The sequence below is a fragment of the Petaurus breviceps genome, unplaced genomic scaffold, assembly GCF_028583685.1.
Source record: "Petaurus breviceps papuanus isolate PSGF00001 unplaced genomic scaffold, PetGlider_PUasm1.0 125, whole genome shotgun sequence".
Taxonomy (NCBI): Eukaryota; Metazoa; Chordata; class Mammalia; order Diprotodontia; family Petauridae; genus Petaurus; species Petaurus breviceps.
The window spans coordinates 1,010,169-1,026,834 of NW_027185653.1; positions in this window are offsets into that span (position 1 = coordinate 1,010,169).

Genomic DNA, 16,666 nt, shown 5'->3' on the forward strand with positions numbered 1-16,666 from the left:
GGAGAGCTTATGTAAATCAGCGCAAATATACCCTATTCATCAGATCATGGAAATCTATTAAGTGCTGTAGCTCAGACAAAGACATTTGGTAGCCATTGAACAATTCCTTTCTTTATGCCATGGAAGTGTATGAGCACTGTGAAAAGCTGAGGGAGGTAAATTGGGATGTGGAAAGCCAGGTTTTCTATATTGTATAACACAGATGCTTGATTTCTCGAGTCCATCAGTACATTGGAATGAAAAATAATGCCCTGTAACTCTAATTTCAGTGTTTGATAGAAAGGAAGCCACGAAGAAATGGAGCACTAAAGGCGATGCAGACCGAGTGCTTGACTGCAATTCCATCAATCTCTAATCTGTGCAAACTGAACCTCCTGTTGCATCATAGGATTGTAGCAATGCCCCTACCTACTATTTTCCTGAGCAATTAGTAATGCCTTCAAAACTTGGTGGAGGGGGGATACTAGAAAAATACAAAGAAAAAAGAGTTCTGTTCATGATTTTGGATAGGAGGAAGAATTTACCTCTTCAGTGACAGAATCGATCTTTCTAGGTTGTTTTTCTCTCCCCCATCTCCAAGTTCTCTGTCAGTGCCTTCCCTTTAAGATTATCTCTCATTTACACTATACAAATCTTGTATGTACATAGTAGCTTGCATATTGCCTTTCCCATTAGAATATGAAGTCCGTTAAGGAAGGGACCATGTTTTTTTTTTCCCCTTTCTTTGTATCACCAGTTGCTTACTTAGCACAATTTATACATATTTGTTAATGATAATGAGATAACAATTCACACATTCCTTCTCAACTCATTATTCTTTTTTTTTATAAATGTGAATTTTTACTTGGCTTTTTCATCCAGGTCATTGGAGAACTTAAAATATTATGCTATTAAGTCTTTATTTCTCTATGTGGTATTAAGAAATATGTATGTTCTTTCTTTTGCTGTCCTACTTAGAAGATGCCATAAGTCTTTTTACTCTAGTGTCTCCAAAAATTTGTTCAGTTTTGTGTTTTCCTTTTGTTTATTTTACTCTTAGATTTATCCAAAACCAAGACGGGGATACTGAAGGCTTCTGTGATTGTGATGTTAGTCTGCGTCTCCTTGTAGATCTGGTCTCTCTCGTTTCTCTGTATTTCTCATGCAATCACATCGATAGGAAATCCTTCTTGGGTTTGGTGTCTGTGCTGTAGATCTTCAATGAAAGTGACAACCACCTTTGGTGAGAGCATGGCCTTTTATGCCCTGCTTGATATTAATGATCAGAGATTCATTGAAAGGTTTTCCTCTGTTTTATTTTTCAAGGAATTTTATATAATTTTAATACTTGCATGGAGGATACCATGTTGAGAGAGAATTTTTAAGGAATTCTTATGCTACCAAAGCAGATGCTCTTTTATAGTAAACCAACAGTGAAGTTGGATCTTGCATTCTCAGCTCCTTTTAGTCAACACAGTGACGGTAATGATGCATAGGTATAATGTAATGTAAAAAAGTCTATCTGTTCCATTCTTATACCTTTATGTATATAGGATATATACTGAGATATCTATAGATATAGTAGGCTGGAACAGAAGAGACATATAGGTAATCTAGGAAAATTTGACAACTGAACAATTTTAGGTAAGGAACTCAAAGAAAGGTTCAGAAAGGAAGTATCGCTAACATTAAGTCATTAAGGAAGTTAAGGACGCGGAAAGGAGACAAGGCAGGATTCCATCCTGCATTGAGGAAGGAGATGCATATTGAATTCTGTAGAGTGAATTCACTGGACAGAAAAGAATAACCTGGAAGTATTCTTTGGTTAACATCTTTCTGTGTATGTGGAAAAGCAAGGCATTTATTATTGTTTCCATTTTTAAATCATGTAAAAACATATTTCCATATTAGCCGTGTTGTGAAAGAAAACACAAACAAAATAAAACAATAAAAATAAAGAAAATGAAAAAAGTATGTTTCACTCTGCATTCAGAATTCACCAGTTCTCTCTGTAGAGGTACATAGTATCATTGCCTACAGGTCCTTTGGCATTGTCTTGGATCACTGTCTTGATAAGAGAAGCTAAGTCTTTCACAGTTGCTCATCCTTATGACATTGCTGTCACTGCATACCATGTCCTCCTGGGTTCTACTCACTTTACTTTGCATCAGTTCATATGGTTTTTTGAAACTATCCTGCTTGTCATTTCTTATAACACAGTAGTATCCCATCACAATCATACCACAGCGTGTTCAGCCATTCCCTAACTGATGGGCATCCCTTTGATTTCCAGTTCTTTGCTGCCACAAAAAAGAGTTGCTATAAATGTTTTTGTATAAATAGATCCTTTTTCTTTTTCTCTGATTTCTTTGGGATACAGACCTACTAGTGGCTTTTTCTGGTTCAAAGGGTATGCACAGTTTTATAGCCCTTTGGGCATAGTTCCAAATTGTTCTCCAGAGCAGTTGGATTAGTTTACAACTCCATCAGCAGTGAATTAGTGTCCCAAATTTTCCACATCCCCTCCAGTATTTGTTACTTTTCCTTTGTGTCATGATCTACCTTTTTTTTTCCAGATTCAGATGGTATGATAGGCTCAGGGTTTTTTTCTCTCCCCAGCAAGATGGGTTGGAGTCATTTTTCCCTAAAACATAAATAACCATCCCTGGCACTTTATTGGCATGGGGACCAATGCTTAAGCTATGCCTTCCTTGTTGTAGCTTCTTGCTAGCCTCTGGTAATATGAAGGCATAAGAAAGCCCACCCACATGGAGCCCTTTAGACTTGGGGGATGGGCTAAGACCATTTGAATCTCTATATGGAGACCAAGGGAGCCACGTCTACCCTAGCTAAGTGCTGGAGTATCTTTGGTAAATATCCTTTCTATGTTATGGCTAATGTTGAATGATTTATCCAGCTTCATTTTATTCCAACATTGAACATAGTTCCTGTGTCAGGCACTTTCCCCAAAAGATGGCCTCTGCAAACATTTCTGTCATTGTCTAATAAATAGTTGCAGAAAAAAGATCATCTCAGAGCATTTGAGTATCTGGTCATCAGAACTTAAGGTGAGGGAAGAAGAGGGACCTTCATGTTGATACTGGTTCTACCTTGCCATGTCTGACTTTCATAGGCACACTGGACCTGGTTTCTTTCAGTCAGTTTGATCCTGAGGAAAAATTCATATTCATCTCAGAGGAAGCTAGAAGCACAGTGCATAGTGCACAAGGATTGAAGTCAGGAAGACTTGAATTCAAATAGGACCTCAGACACTTGCTAGCTGTGTAACCCATGGCAACTATACTTAACTTCTGTTTGTCTATTTCTTCAACTGTAAAATAGGAACAGCACCTACCTCACTGAGGTGTTGTGAGGATCAAATGAGATAATAATTGTAAATCACTTAGCCACCTAGCGATAGGCACTACATAAATGCTTATTTCCTTCCTCTTCAGTTAAGCTAATTCATGGGCTATAACTTCATCCTACACAGGAGATATACTAGCAGGGCATAGAGTCGTCCAGATGATAGGTTTCCCTATGGAGGGAGGGGAAGAAATAGTGACAAACTATTGGATTACACTGGCAAATCAACACTGACCTAATTCCATACCACAGATATTGTAAACACCTTTTAAATCTCTTTTGGGCCAACATCCTCAATTTGAAATATTATCAATATTTTCATTACTTTTAACCTCTCATCTTTTTAGATACTTATGTAGCAAAACTAAATTACAGAAACTAAGGCAGTTTCCTAAGAAATTCTGTGAATTGATATGAGTTCCAGAAATTCATTACCTCAAATTCACAGAAAGTTACCAAAAGGTAGTTTTGTCAAATCAAAGATATTTCGGACAGGATTTTGGAGAATCCAGATAAGAGTCAGCATGTATGTTATTTCAATATTACATTTTACTTTCATTTAATTGTGTAAGTTGTTTTTCTTGGTTTGCCATTACTATTTAGGGAGAGATGGGTGGGTATGATAATGTGCTAACATGCTTTAGAATGTGGGACTGTGGAAATAATACATTGTTTGTTAATGGCATTAAGTATAGTGTTCTGACTTTAAAATAGTTATGCATATTACTTAATTTAAAAATGAATGTTCCTTAGGAAAATGCAAAATTCTTTCAATAGTTGCTGTGAAATTCTAATAAAAATATCTAGCAAAAATGATGAGTAATTATTTACTCCTTATCCAATTTTGCTTGTATTGTATGGAAATTTTAAAAATTTAATTCCAGGAATATATAATAGTAACAAAACCCACAATGTTCAGAGATGGTAGTTATGAACTAAAATTCATATACTGTGACTAGGTGTGAATTCCCAGTGAGCTCTACTTTTAAAAAATATAGAAAAATGCAAAGAATGCTTGTCTCTTTAAAAAAAATGACCTTTCTGATAACTGGCTGCAATAGAACATTATATGTTCAAGTCAGGCAAAAGTAGTGGGAATAATTTAACAAAATGGTTTCAAAATAGAAGGAATCAATACTTTGAGCTGTTAATTTCCAGCTTCACTTCAGACATTGTTTCTGATTATATATAATGCAAAAAGCATATTCACAATGGTAAAACAAAGAGGATGGGAAAATCAATTATTTCTCTATGCACTATGAGAATACCTTCCCAAGCTTGAAAGCTTAACTAATAATACACTCAGAAAGAGCACTCTTCACAGTGGGTCATAAAAATGACTTAATTGGAAAGACAATGTGCCTGGCATGAATACACACTAGGTCCTATTCAGTAAAGTCCTGAGGTTTCATGTTAACATAATGAAATATTGTGCTATTCCTTGTAGGCTAGATTTTTCTTTTCCTCCTCAAATCAATAGCTTAATGACATTTGGGTCTGTAATGGGAATGTAAATTTTTAAGATCTTTCCTGCCCCTAGGCTTAAGTGCACCTGGAGCCCCTGGTGGGAGGCTTGTTTTTCAGGAGATACTTTGTGATTGGGCAGTGGGTCAAGAAGGTTGTTACATTCTCTGAGCCCGGAGAAGGCTATATAAGCCCTGATGGGAGGCTTTGCTTTGGGGCTCACTTTGAGAAGTGTTGTGTGATCTGGCCAGATGAGACTCTGGGCAGTCATTGCCTAGATGTTGATGCTTCCCTTTCTGGTAACAGTGATTTGGTATGGATGTAATTATTGGACAGTTTGGAAGCCTGTCTCTTGATCTGTTTCTCTGTCTTATAGCATCTGTCTGTATACTCTGAAGTTCAGAGTGCTTACCTTTTCCCCTGAAATAGGTAACCGATATATGTTTGATTGATTAAAGTAAGCTTGTTAACCCATTTTGAGTTGCTTTCCTTTATCAAAGCAGATCCAAGAACCTGTGTTGGCAGTCACCCTGGGGATGCTGGGGTACTTGCCTCTACAGGGTGGAACTATGATTGCATCTAAATTTGAAGCTGTTTTTGGAGAAATTCTTAAGGGACCAATCACATCATCACATTCCTTTTCCTTTTTCACTCCATCATATTTCTCAGGGCTCTAGTTTTCTCAAGACTGTTGTCATAACAGGGGCTCAGTCAAAGGGCTGGACTTTGAATGTCAAATAGACACTTAGGGGCAGTGTGGTAGATCAGCAAAGTCTGAGGCATCAGCACTAGAGATCCAGGGGGATTTGAAATCGGTGTCAGGGAGTAAGATCACAACCACTGCTAACGAAGGGGAGGCAGCATTGGATAGAAAAATAAACACTGGCTTTCATTAATCAGCAATTATTTGTTAAGGACCCACTATGCACAAAGCTTTAGGCTAAATGCTAGAGATAGAAAGAGAAATAAAAATAATCCAGGAATTCCTGTCTTCTGGTAATACTCCCACTATTTTATTTCAACTGGATTAAAATTATTAAAAAGAATCAACAATCTTTTTATTCTGTCCATTAGATAACTACCCATTGTGGCAGTCAAATAGACTTATCTAGCTTTGTAAGGGGGACTTATCCGATGTGAATTGCAAAACTATAGGGATTAGGCCATAGAAATAGAAATGCCCTTACAAGTATTTTCCAACTTATGCTTGAAGACCACTGCTGAGGAATTCAATGTCTCCGAAGATAACTCATTCCTTTACGGGAGATCTCGAATTGTTATGAGAGTTGTCTATATATCAAACGGAAATCTGAGTCTCTGAAACTTCTATCCATCGTTCCCAGTTCTGTCCTCTGGGACCGACTAGAACAGATTCAATCTCTCTTCTATGAAACAACTCTTTACGTGTGCTTTTTGATTCCTTTATTTAGACCGTTTGTTTTTGACTTCTAAATGTCACAGGCATGTTACACCACTGCTAATTTTTTTCATTAATTTGACCTATCTGTGCATGCAGATGAAGCTATTTGTCTCCATTTTGATGGACAGAAGACAACTATTTGGAAACAAAGTTACATGGTCACTTGTGAACAGTGAAGAACCTTCTAAAGATTAAGCCGAAGTACATTTGAACTTCAATAGTATAATTATCGGGGAGTGGCCTCTGTAATACCATTTGTCCTTTGGAAATAGGGTACAGGGAGCAGGGGCTTGTAAATTAATAAAAAGCAGCTTGTTAACTAACTACATAGGTTATCTTCTAACCCAAACATGTGACTCCAAATGGGGAAGTTACAGATAAGACGTCCAGGTCAGAGACACTTGAACATTATCCTGTCCTACTCCTGACAAGATGTTCCTGATGGCTTTTTTAAGGGGCTTCCGTTAAGCCCAGGGGAAGTCTTAGCTCTCCTCTTGACTTTTGCACCGTATTCTCTCTCCTATTTTGGCTTCCCCACTCCCTCTCTACTCTGTCTTAATTCAGTGCTTTATGATGGGAACTGTGCTTAATACGAACTTTTACCTTAGTTACCTGTGAAACCTAAGACAAATTAATTTATCCCTCTGAGTCTCAGTTTCACTATCTGTAAAATGAGAGAGTTGTACTATATGTACTTTAATGTACCAAGTTTTAACTTGAAAATCCTAACAACCAGGGGCGGCTAGGTGGTGCAGCGAATAGAGCACCGGGCCTGGAGTCAGAAGGACCTGAGTTCAAATTTGGCCTCAGACACTTGACAAACTTACTAGCTGTGTGACTTTGGGCAAGTCACTTAAACCCAGTTGCCCTCTAAAAAAAAAAGCAAAAAATAATCGTAACAACTGGCACTAGAACAAGAGCCTACAGTAATACCACTGTGATCCTTGAAAAGATTGTGAGAGTTTTCATTGGTGTTCAGTTGTTTTCAGTCACGTCTGACTCTATAACCTTGTTTGGGGTTTTCTTGGCAGAGATTCTAGAGTGGTTTGTCATTTCCTTCTCCAGCTTGTTTTACATATGAGGAAACTGAAGCAGAGTTAAGTGACCTGCCCAGGGTCACACAGCTAAATAAGTATCTGAGACCAGATTTGAACTTAGGTCTCCTTGACACCAGGGCTGGCTCTATATCACTGTGCCACCTAGTTGCCAATGACAGCTGTACTCGTACAAATGGTTCAAGAATAGCAGAAACTATTGGGTGTCTTAAGGTCTTAGTTGCTAATTTCCTATTATAACCTGTGGTGCAGGCCTTCGTTCTCTTGGCTTACACAGGCCAGGTTTGACCTTGAGGTATTCTTTCCCTCTATTTGATTCGTCTCCCTTCTTGCAGGTCTCAAAAGAAATCAGATCTCTGGTTTATTTTGCCTTTGCTCAGAATTGCATCTTAGAAATCTCAGAATTTAGCTCTAGTACAGCCTATGCTTGTGTCTCCGCAGATCTATGTAAAAGGTCCCCAGTTCTTGAGGGAACATTGAGGTTAAGAACGAGTGCTGTATACAGAGCAGGCTTTATCTCACCTCTCAGGAATACAGAAAACACAAAAGGGGTGTTTGATAGCCACGCAAAACCAAAGTGATTCTCCTCCCAACGTCCTCCAGAAGGCCCCGTGTTATCCCTCACACTCTTTGCTCCGCCCTGTAATTTGGACCAGTCTCACAAGAGAAATAATTGTGATGACTAAAGAGATGCTCCCTGATAATTCTGCTAAGTCCCACTCATACCTCTGCAACACATTGGGTTCTCCATCCTTAGAGTACTGATCTCAAGGTTTGGATTCTCCTTGGAAGGAAGACAAACCTGAGATTGCTAAGGAGGGGAATCCTTCCCCATCAGACTTGTATTCTCTGAATAACTCAAAAGTCCAAGTCTTTTGTTTCCCTCACTTATTGGCATGATCTTACCTCAGTGCTTCTCCATTTATGGGGTTCCAAGAATTTGATCCTTTTTTCCCCATGTCAGAATCCTCATGTCAAGACAACCCCTCTCTTTTTACTATTAGGAGACACCCTGTTTTCTGAGCTAAAGCCGAGCAAGAAAGCTGTGCCTTGAGCTTGGCATAACAACAATCCTTTGGTTCACCCTTTGGATGGACTCAGCCACAGCAAAATCCCAGAACTGTTTCACACCAGCACCAGGTGGCCTCTGAGCTCAGACCAGTACCTGCAATATCTATGTTCTGGTCACGAAGCCCTGCTGTGAGTCAAACTTATCATACTATTGTGATAATAATATCACTGTCAGGTCCACAACTCACTCTGTAGATGCTAGTATATCTATTGGGATTTACCCACACTTAGAGCAGGTCTCTTGCTGGGGCGGGGGGGTCCAGCACATATGTCTAGTTTCCCTCCTCCAATGGAATAAAGAGAGCTTTTGACTTATGACCGCTGTTATCTCTTTGGTTTTATTTATTATTTTACTTTTCAGAGTTAAGTCTGGTTGTGATAACCTGTGTGAGCTCTTTGGTATTTTTACAGTTAACAGCAGTTGTAAAACCTTTGGTCATTTGTTTCAGGGTTGACACTCTGTAGGATGATGTTGCCTTGGAAATCCCCTCTATTTTTTAATAATAGTTTATTCTTTTCCCAATTACATGTTAAAACTATTTTAATTTTTTTTAAAGTTATTTTTAGTTTTTTTTTACTTTGGATTCCAAAGGATTCATGTTGAAGTATACTATCCACCTCCAGAGAAAGAACTGATTATCTGAACACAGACCAAAGCATACTATTTTTCTCTTTCTTTCTTTTTCAAATTTTCTTCAATCACCTTTCTTTATACAGTAAATTGGGGTTCATAACTTATAAGTGACATTATCCAAGAAGGCCTCCTCCCTCCTTTGCATACTATCCAGGAGGCTGGTGTCCAGAAGTCTCCAGGAAATCTTTTCTAGAGTCACGGTTTTGTAGAGTCACACACTCAAAATAACCATCAGATTTTCCAGCAGGGCAGTGTTAATACGGAGGCTTCCTCTCTGTCCCTCTACCTTCTGCCATATCCAGTTACCTTGCCCCCGCCCCCAGTCAGTATCTATGTTAATTCTTAGCTCTCCTGCTCTCTCAGGGTCTCTTTGGAAGGGACTCCAAAAGGGAAAGGCTGATCCTGCAATTGTCTCCCCTTTTTACAGTCCCAGCACAGGGAGTTGCCTCTGGTCCATAATATAGACCAACCAGTCAATTCGATTCATTCCCAATGGATGAAATACTATTAAACACCCAAGCTCATTCTTATTGCCCTACCAGCTCACCAAGTTTGTCAGGGAACTCCACTGATCACTCCTATACATTATCTTTTGATCGCCGGCCCTCGCTTTGATAGACTGTCTCCAGAATCCCTTGATACAAAGACACGTAATTTAGTTCTAAGAGAAAACTTTTTTCTTTATCTCGATTATGTGCTTCACACTCTAAAGGAAGCCAGTGGCAAATAAAATCATGCGCTCCATGGTGTATTTATGTTAACTGGCAATAAATTTTAAATGAAGTTTTCAAGTAAGTAATCCCATTTTACCTCCCTCACAGGGGTGTTGTGCTATTTAATATTCTTTCAGCTACAAATGCTCATCAAAGAACCTGGGGTTCTTTAGGAGACATGTTATAAACATAAAATTCTTTTTAGGTGAGGTAGAGTGATAGAATTATTTAGAGCATTTAACAGAGTGCTGGGTTGGAGGTCAGTAGAGACTAGGTGAAGCCTTGTTTCTGGTACTTCCTTGCCATGGCCAAGTCACTTTATTTCTCTGAGCCTTAATTTTCTCTGAAAAATGGAGATATTAATTCCAGTAGTGTCTATCTCATGGGACTGTATCAAATCAGAAGCACACGACAAACCTTAAAGTGCTACATAAAGATCAATAATTATTATTTATATTAGTGTGGGTTATTGGCATCCAAATACTAGCACAGAAAAAAAAAAACATTTGATTCTCATTTAACAATTACTTTCCTGTCTTTTGGTAATGGATCCTTGAAAGTCAATAAGACTGTCTGACTGCCAACAGGTTTTGGGCAGGGATTAACTAGTCTGAGCATTAGTTTCTTAACAAAGGAACCAGGCTTTGCTATAGGGAATATTCCAGCAATATCCTTGTTCCAGAATGTTAACTTCAGTTACACTGAGTTCAGTTTCATAAGAAACTTTAAAATTTAATTAAATGATTGAGATTAATTCAATTCAACATGCATTTTATTCAGTACCTACTATGTGTAGGGTCCTAGTATACAAATGTAGCCGCCTTTCTGCGGTGTCTCTTGTGCATCAAGGAGCAGTGGGGCAAGAAGACGGTGGCAAGAGAAGAAATTTGTCATAGGAAGTACGATGAAACACATATTTAAGCGGAGGAGTCCCACAGTCAAGATCAAAGAAGGATTCTAGGGCAGAATGAGAGGGCCGTCTGTTGAGTCTACTCACCTCGCCCTGCAATAGGCTATTCAAAGATGGGTCCCTGGAGCTTTTGTCTTCCCAAGTGCATTGATCCTAATGCTACAGCTTCATGCTAGGGGAGGAGACGAGATCCGCATCCTCCAAGAGTTCAGGGTTTCAGTGCCCTCATGCAAGCACGATGATCACCAACTGGGAAATGTATTGAATTATCCACACATTTCTTCCCATTCAAAGGAGGAATACATTAACAAAATAAACTCAAACTATTGTTTTCCCTGGAACTTCTGGGTTCTAGACCACTTAGGCATTGTCTAGGGATTGTCTGATTGTCTGTGTCTGGGAGAGGTAGCTGGCAAGCAGTCCCTCTTATATATTTTCTTATGCATTATTTTGTTACTGTTATTATTCTGCCAAGAGCCAAATCAATGTCTGTAGTTAAACATGTCCAGTGTTGTGGCTAGCCAGGCACTACCAGGCTAAGGCCAAAGAGCCTGGCAACTTTTGCTGTTTCCTGTCCTTTATCTTCTCTTCAAGTTTGCCCTGGGTTCATTGTTTGAGCTTGTGTCTCTCAACAGAACTATGAGATGCTTCAGCTCCACCTCTACCCCAGGCTCCTCTTTGGCTCTAGTCTAAGTCCTCCCCATAGGTAGGAGGAATGGGAGTTGAGTAGTGAGACCCTCAAACATGAATCAGGTACGGAACACACAGAAAGGGAACACAAAGCAATAAAGACTCATAGAATGATTATAATCGATTGAAAGGGAGTATGAAAGCCTCATTGGGACATTTGCAGTAGGGCTTCTCATTAGCCATTTCACTTCTCCCGATCAATACCAAGTGAGCATTTTTCCTTTTAGGGAACATCTTTCTTTTTCCTTCATGGTCAGTCTAATGCTGCTTCTGTCAATGACATTGCTTCAGTTGTTTCAGAAACTGGTACTTTGCCTCCTGAGTACCCAGGAAGTGGTGGCGAGAGATGCCAGCTGCCTTTCATGGTTTCACAAGACCCTGTCCCAAAGGGAGGAAGACACAAATAAGACATTTCTCTATCCTAGATTTCATCTTACCTGAAAGGCCTATGCTAATGGCTTGTAGCTTGGCAGCATCCCTCTGTTCTCCCTTCAGAGCTCAAAAAGTCATCCTCACACGCCAAGGTGGGCAAGAAGGAAAGGCCTGATGCTGCTTCTTTTTGTCTGTCCACTGAATTCAAGCTTAACAGACAATGAAAAGTATCCTCATAGCAAAAGAAGGAGCAGCTGGAGGGCACAGTGAATAGAATGCTAGGTCAGGTGTTAGGAAGGCTCCTCTTCCTGAGTTCAAGTCTGACCTCAGACATTTATTAGTTGTGTGACCTTGGGCAAGTCAATTAACCTCTGTTTGCTTCAGTCCATAAAATGAGCCAGAGAAGGAAATGGCAAATCACTCCAGTATCTTTGCCAAGAAAAGGGGGCCATGAGGACTTGAACATGACTGAAAATGACTAAATAACAGCAACATGGCAAAAGAAGTGGCCAGACAATAAAAAGGACCTTTATGGCACAAGAAGCAGGTGGATAAATCAGCATTGTTCTGAAGTGGAAGGAAGGGCTCCTTCATCATTCCAACCTAAGGAGATGCTGTACATGTTTGTTAACCTCTGTGAAATGTTGACTTCATTATGCCAAGGTTTTGTGACCAAGGATCAGAAACGTAACAAGTTCAAGAAAGAAAGGAAAGAAGTAGGGTTTGCCAGAGATGTAGACTCAAGAACTAATTTCTTAATGAATAAATCCTAGTAATACACGCCTTCTAGATAATGAATTAGGGTCATTGACTCTGAGAGCCACAGAGAAATCTGTTCTTCCCCAGTGAAGTTTTATAACTTCTAGAGTGACTGTGGGAGTACCAAGGTATGGATCCTGCCTGTGGAATGAGGGGAGCCACCCAGTTGGCTAAACAAAGACAGAGCCCAGAACAACATCCTTGACCTTCAAGTAACATATATTAGGGGAAGTAAGGAAAGAAGGAGGGTGAACACAATAGGTACACAGATAAATAGAAAATAAATAATTTATTTCTACAGTTTGAATTCCTGTGAAGCCTGCTTTTGACAAAAACCTCTAATTTTTATAGGATTATTATATGAACAGGGAGATTGATTTTTCATTTATTTAAAAAATTAATAATAACATATATTTGAGAAGCCATGTACTATAATAGATAGAGTTGCAGCCTGTGAGTCAGGAAGACCTGAGATATTCTTCCTCAGACACATAGTATGGGCTATTTAACCAACAATAAAGTCACTTAACCACTCAATATCCCAGGAAACTCTCTAAAACTACAAACTATAGACATATTGCCAATGTGCATTTGTAAAGGTTTATACTCTGGTGATTAGTGATATTATCACTGATTTAGATTTTTTAAATCCTTACATTTACATAGTACTTTAAGGCTTACAAAGCATTTTCCTCACAACCCTGTGAGGTAGATAGTGTTAGCATTATTATCCTTATTTTATAAAGGATGAAACTAAAGCTCAGAGATATAAATTTGTTCCTGGTAACACAGCTGCATTCAGAGAAAGAAATGATAAATACAAGTATGTGTAGAATGATTTTACATATATATATATATATATGTGCATATATATTTACACATACACATATCCATATATACTTATGTCTAATGGTAGCCATCTCTAAGACAGGGTAGGGGGAAGGAAGAAAAAGAGGAAGAAAAAAATTACATGATAATTTTATTATATATTTAAAAGGAATAGCAAATTGCACATAATAGATTTGCTGTTTCATGTGCATGTGCCAACTATCTTTTTTATTATACTATGTTATGGAAATATTCGTTTTATTCCATAAGTCAAAATAAAAGAAATAGAACATTCCCAAAAAATGAAATCAGAAGAGATAAAGAAACAGAGCTACAGCAGGCAGAAAGTGTCAGAGCTGGTTTTTACATCCAGGATTTCTGACATCAAGTCCAAGGATATACCTAATACACTACATAGATGATACACATCTTTAACTTCCCAAGAGAAAGACTTGAGATTTGTTACATTATCTTCTGTATATATCTCATAAAATTTAAGCCCAATATAGCAGCGTTAACTTGGGAATAAAAAGATGGTATTAGGAATCAATCCAACAACAAACAGTTATTAAGCACCCACCAGACACTATACTAGGCACTGGGGATGCACAGACAAGTCAGCAAGCCAGCAAACCCTTATCAAGCACTTAATATGTGAAAGGAATTTTGCGAAGTGCTAGGAATATCAAGAAAGTCAAAAAACAGAGCCTGCCCTCAAGATGCTCACATTCTTATTAGAGAAAAATGTAAATAGTTACATTCAAGATATAATATCTATATCTATATACACAGAATGGTAATAATTGAACAGTTATTTTTGTTTTTAAATCTTCTAAAGGATATTGAATCATCTTGATAGGTAGATCGGAGACATATTATAATAAAGAAGGTGGCAGCCTGTTCCATTGAATCAAATACTTGTTTGTAATAAAAAAACCAATCAACACAATGGGATCTTTTGACATCTTTCAACCAATTGTAGTATGGTAAAACATGTTTGATTGAAGACTAATGCTTCAAAATGCTGCTTGCTACAAACAACTAATGTAGCCAAGATAAAAGCAAAGCAGAAAACTGGGGGAAATTTTTTATGGCATGTACCTCTGATAAAGGCCTCATTCCTCAAATACATAGAGAACTGAGTCAATAAATGGTCAAAGGGAATGAACCAGAAGTTTTCAGATGAAGAAATCAAAGTTATTTATTGTCATATAAAAATGTTCTAAATCACTAATGATTAGAGACATGCAAATTAAAACAACTCAGATTGACTAATATGACTGAAAAGGAAAATGATAAATGTTGGAGGAGATTTGGGAAAAACGGGATGATAATGCATTGTTAGTGTAGTTGTGAACTGATCCAAAAATTCTGGAGAGCAATTTGTAATTATATCCAAAGGGTGATAAAACCATGCATACCCTTTGAAAGAGAAATACCACTACGAAGTTTGTATCTGAAAGATATCAACGAAAGAGAAAAAGAATCTATTTGTACAAAAATATTTATCGCAGCTCTTTTTGTGGTGGCAAAGAATTGGAAATCAAGGGGATGCCTATTAATTGGGGAATGGCTGAACAAGTTGTGGTGTATGACTCTGACAGAACACTATTGTGCTATAGGAAAGATGAGTAGGATGCTCTCAGAAACACCTGGAAAAACTTACATTAACTGAACAGAATCAGGAGAACATTGGGCACAGTAACAACAATATCACGATAATCAATAGGGAAAGACTTAGACATTCTCGGCAATACAATTATCTAAGACAGTTCCTAAGGATTCATGATGAAAAATGCCATCCACTTCCAGGGAAAGAATTGATGGACTCTGAATGCAGACTAAAGGATATTATGTTTCATTTTATTTTTCCTTTTTTGTTTTTGCAGTTTGTATTTTCTTTCACAACATGACTAATATGGAAATATGTTTTGTATGATTGCACACATAACCTATATCAAGTTGCTTACCGTCTCAGGGAGGGGGGAGTCATGGGAGGGAAGGAAAAATTTGGAAACTCAAAATTTTAAAAAGACCCCAAATGTTAAAAATTATTTTTGTATGAAATTGAGAAAAACAAAATGTTTAAAAAACAAACTACTGCTTGTTTCTTTGTTAATTGTATGCCCTCAATTCATGCATAGATGGCCCTCAGAAAGTTTTTTTTTCTAGACAGTAGAATAAATCTAGAGGTTATCATTGTGTGAAAATAATAGAGAATACCATTGTGAGGGCATTGAAAAGCTGTTCTGCAAGGTACTTAAGGAAGGGGAATATACCAAAGACATGAGAAAAATCTTGAACTTAATTGATACCAAAATAACAACAATGACAACAACCTTGATGGAAAAAAAGGTTTTTGAAATTATTTTTGCAGATCTTTTTCATTTTCCTTGTGTTTTCATTTCTCTTTCCATGTTAATCCTTGTATTCTCTTGGGTTAACTTTGTTTAGAGATCCTGCAAGTCTTTTTTAAAATTTATTTTTAGTTTTCAACATTCATTTCCACAAGATTTTAAGTTCCAAATTTTCTCCCCATCTCTTCCTTCTCTCCCACCCCAAGATGGCAAACATACTGATTACCCCTCTCCCCAGTCTGCCCTCTCTTCAACTCCCCCCACCCATATATATTCACCTTACCTCTTACTTTCCTGTAGGGCAAGATGGATTTCTATACCCCATTGCCCATATGTCTTATTTCCTGGTTACATGTAAAAACAATTTTTTAACCTTTGTCTTTAAAACTTTGAGTTCCAGATTTTATCTCTTTTTTCCTCCTCACCCACCCCACTGAGAAGACAAACAATTCAGTATAAGTTATACATGAGCAGTTAGGCAAAACATTTCCATAATAGTCGTATTGTGGAAGACTAACTAGATTTCCTTCCATCCTGTCCCATCTCCTATTTATTCTATTTTCTCCTTTGACCCTGTCCATTTTCAAAAGTGTCTGCTTCTGACTATCCCTTCCCCCAATCTGTCCTCTATTCTATCATTCCTTCCCCCCTTATCCCCTTCTCTCTTACTTTCCCATACGGTGAAATACCCAATTAAGTGTGTATGTTATACCCTCCTTAAGCCAAATCCAATGAGAGTAAGATTGAGAGATAATTTACCCTCTTCTATCTCTCCCTTTCTCCTTCTCCCAATATATTCTTCTCTTACCCCTTAATTATAATTTTTGGATGCTATCCCTTCATATTCAACTGACCCTGTGCCCTCTGTCTATATATATATACACACACACACTATATATATACACACACATATACATACATATAAACACACATACGTGCACACACTATATACATATATGTGCACACGCACACACTATATACACATATGTGTGCACATGCACACACTATATATACATATATGTGCACATGCACACAACACTATATATAC